Below are 4,408 nucleotides of genomic sequence, written 5' to 3' on the forward strand. Positions count from 1 at the left end.
TGAAGAATTTTCTAATTTCGATTCTCATGGTGATTACAATAACTTGCCTATAGATCGGGATGTTAAAAATGTCAATTAAAGACGTGAAATTTTATTTGAAAACAAAAATGCTATTGCCTGCTGAGTTTTCTCAAAAAAGTAACTTTTTTTACACCAGTTCGGATTACTCTGGAGTGTTCAGAGTACCGAGATCACACTGTAATTATTATGACCTAAATAAATCATATGAATGAAAACATTAAGGTGAATCTTTAGGTGACAAAATATGTTCGTAAAGAATTTTTTCTTGTTTTGAAATCCTCGATTCATACTTTCAGTTCTACAACACATACTTGACAAACGCTCTAAACTTCAGATTCACTACAAAAAATTATTATATACTATAATAATCAGACCAATTTGGACATATGGTATTGAGCTCTGGGGCTCCAATCTACTACATTCCTCCCAGATCCAATCGTTACAATCCAAAATACTCCGTAAAATCCTTGATGCTCCTTATTACGTTACAAATAAACTCATCCACAAAGACCTCAACATCCCTTTCGTAGCAGATTTAGCCCGAAATAGATATGATCTTCTAATTTAAATTAATCTTTGAAGTACTACCATTGGGTAATTCCTTCCTACGAAGCATTTGAAACATTTATCCAATTTACTTATTATATATTTTTTCTGTTCTGTTGTGAATATATTTATTTTAAAAATATATTTATATTACAATAAATATATTTTTAAAAAATCAGTTAGGGGGCTTAATCCTGATTCATTGTACACATGAAGTTTTTTTTTTCATTGGTGCGACAGTCCGTGGAGGTCCAAAGCCTCGTGCGATTTACTTAAGAAATGCATCGTGCGCTTCCTGACGTGGTTTTCATAGTGTGGGTCCGTCACTCTCACGCCTATTTTTGTGAGTGACACCCATTGACTGATGGTCCTCACAAATGTCCGGGAGGGTATTGAGAGTGAGTATTGCATAATTTTTTGCTTGGAAAAATTCCGGGTAGGGCCGACCTCGCAATCTATGGGTTGGTAGTAGGCGCGTTACCACGCTGCTACCGTCATCCCCTTATTTTAATAATATAGTTATATAATGAAAAACAAGCTCAGGGTTGAAGTCAAAAGAGAAACAAAAATAGTTAACAACTATTTATTTTCCGACGTTTTGCCCCACTTTACAGGGCTTCATCAGGGCTAAAAAGATACAAAATGGTTGGAAAATAAATAGTTGTTAACTTTTTTTTTTTTTTTTTTTTTTTTTTTTTTTAATGAAGAAAGATGGAATAAGGGTGAACTTGGCAAAAACTGACGCTATATTCATTTCTTTCAAAAAAGGCAAGCAGCTCTGTTTGCTCGGAGATTCGTAGTTCATTAACAGGACCGGAAAATCTCCAACTCCATCCTCCACCTTGGTGTGACTCGATCGTCACCTTACTTTCTCCAATCATGCCAAGGAGAGACTCAAGATAGTCCGCCTCTTGCTCACATCACTGCAACTCTCACTGCAAATCCATAAGTACATAAACCGACCAACTTTGCTTCATAGTGTCCCACTTATGAGACTCCTCTACAAACCACACAGACTGAACAGACTGCAGAGCTTCCAGGGATCTGTCCTCCAAAAGATCGTCCGAGGAACCACGCTCCAGAGGACAAAGAACAGTGTCATCCGAGAAGACCTTCAACTCCTCACTGTGCTGGAGTACATAGGCCGACGACACATTACATTATTTTATAGGTTGAAGGCCTGCTGCAACCCTCTGTTCCGAGAGATCGCCCCTCCGCCATGACCTGGGAGGTGGCAGAGTAGATCCCCTTGGTCAATGTCCTTTTTATTGTCCTAGATTTTAATGTTTAAAGTAGACTTAGTCACAATTTAACCATCGGACAGGCCCCTCCCCGTTCCAATAATTCAACTGGCATAAGCCACCACAACACCACCTGGACTCTGCACATCATCTTAAAATGCCACAAGGCAATCGAAGGAATTACATACTACCAGATATGCATATAATAATAATCTTTATTTATTCTGGGATTGATCCCTTTAGAATAATTTACAGGTGTAAAAATTAGGCTAAGAGTAAATTACAAAATAGAGATGAAATTACAAGATGTCATAAAATAAAATATTGTATTTTATTGTATCTCGGATGATAATGTTCTTGGCCCTCTGGAGCTTGGTTCTTCGAACGATCTTTCGGAGGACAGATCCCTGGAAGCTCTGCAGTCTACCAGTGTGGTTTTGTAGAGGTGTCTCATAAGTTGGGCACCATGAAGCAAAGTTGGTCGGATTATGGAATTTAAAAAGATACAAATAAACAACAATAATTAACAGAATATATAAAATAATGATAAAACAAATAAAATATAACCCCTTGTCATATCATAAAACATAGGATGACTTCTAAATGAAAAAAAATCGAATACAATTAAAAAATAATAAATCAAGAGATATAATTTCAGCTAGTGTACATATTTACAATTGTAAAAGAAAATCTAAGATATAAAATATATAAAGCTTTTTTGAAACTTTCAATTGTTATTCTTCCGGAATTGGGTGGAAAGAAGGTAGTCGGAGATACGAGATTTGAAGATTGGAAGGGTATTAGAACTACGAATAAAGAAGGGAATAGAATTCCATAGGGAGGTTTTCTTAATTGATCAAACGGTCATTGAGGATCACTGGAGAGGAGAGGTATGAAGGAGTGATACAGGGAAATAATGTATTGAATCAATTGGTAAATTGTTATTTGGCTTTGTTCGAGGAGGAGGGAAACAAATGTATGTATAATAGGGGGAAACATTTTTTTTTGTTGATGTTTATTATTGGAAAAATGAAAAATGTTAATGTATTGTAGTGTATATACGTCCAAAATATGGATTGATGGCTACACTATGTGCTATAGCAGCCCAATGTATTTGGCCAGCTTGGCCAAATAAAGCTTTTCTCTCGTCCTCTCAGGTCTTTATATATTATTTTGTGAAAATCACACATATAACAATAGTTTCAACAGTTCTTCATTCTTACTGTGGGCAATAATGAACATTCTCTAAATATAAAATTTTAATGAATTTTATTAACATCTATAGGAGAAAAAAGGAAAATGTCGAGACCATACAATCTATCCCAATAGCATTACGGTTTCGTTGTATTCTTGGCAAGAACAATATTCATATTCGTAATTTCTACTACAAAGTACCCTGAGTGTGTATTTTTATAGCAATAGAAAAATAAAAAATGTTTATATATAATTTATTCAATTTGTTGAGGCTGGTATTTATTCATTATATAAATCAAATGGTATCCTTATTAAGTCTTAACATTCTTTATTATATCAATAGTCCCACGTTTCTGCCAATTCGGCTATCCTCAAGGACAATCTAAACATTTAACAGCTTATTATGTATCCATTTGTAATAATTAATAATATACCATACCTCACATCAAAATTTAAAAATAGTTTTACAGGATATTTTGCCCAAGTCATCAATTACAAGTCAAAATCAACCTATAAAAAAGTCAATTAATAGAAAATCATATTAAGACCTTAAAAGAAAAATTTTTCGTAAAATAAAGTTATTTAACCGTTTTAATTTTGCTTCGAGGTCCACAAAAACGCCCCCGTAAACCACACAGCAATAGTCAAAGTGGGGAATATTAAGGAAGTAACCGGTAGCCTGCGGGTTTCAAAAGGAAGTAGGTGCCGAAGATAATTTAAACGCTTCAGGGTGGAAAAGGTGCGACGGAAAATATCGCAGGCGTAGTTTTTCCAGCAGAGAGTTAGGTTTATAATGACACCAAGTTTTTAAACGTATGGATGGAATTGTATTGGATTGTTGTTTTGGAATAAGGTTGGAATATGAGGAATAGTTTTCAGGAGGTGATAGGATCCTATTACGATTGCCTTAGTCTTCTCAGTATTCAACTTCAGCTTGTTTTCTTGTGCCCACTGACTAATTCTATTCAAGTCTTCTTTAATTATCTTAGTAGCAACTAATAGGTCAGGAGGTGGGAAGGAAAGGTAAATTTGGAAATCATCTGCGTACAAATGGTATTGAGAACGTTGGATAAGGATGTGAAGGTCATTGATGTAGATAGCGAAAAGGGTACATATATGTATGTATTCAATTACATATTTCGTCAGGTGAGTACGAAAAAAAAATTATTTCTTATTTGACCGCAACCCTGACCATCTTCTTCGTTATTTGAATTATATGGTCAACTACTTATACGAGATATGACTCTATATATATTTATGCTTGAAGAAGTTTATCGGGGGGTGCGGTCAGCAAAGAACAACATAAATAAACAAAACAATATTTATTTATTTTATGCCGACGTTTCGACCTGAGTTTCAGGTCTTCATCAGGGATAGTGGCGTGTAAAGGGGACGGGAAGCAACTG

General features: G+C 35.1%; 1 protein-coding gene across 2 annotated transcripts in view; it reads left to right on the plus strand.

Moving 5' to 3' along the window:
* The window catches only part of LOC106682593 (uncharacterized), a 35,818-nt gene that overhangs the window by 6,483 nt on the left and 24,927 nt on the right, over positions 1–4,408 (plus strand). The window lies entirely within an intron of this gene.

Source organism: Halyomorpha halys, unplaced genomic scaffold (assembly GCF_000696795.3).
Source record: "Halyomorpha halys isolate HHAL.00 unplaced genomic scaffold, Hhal_1.1 Scaffold426.1, whole genome shotgun sequence".
Taxonomy (NCBI): Eukaryota; Metazoa; Arthropoda; class Insecta; order Hemiptera; family Pentatomidae; genus Halyomorpha; species Halyomorpha halys.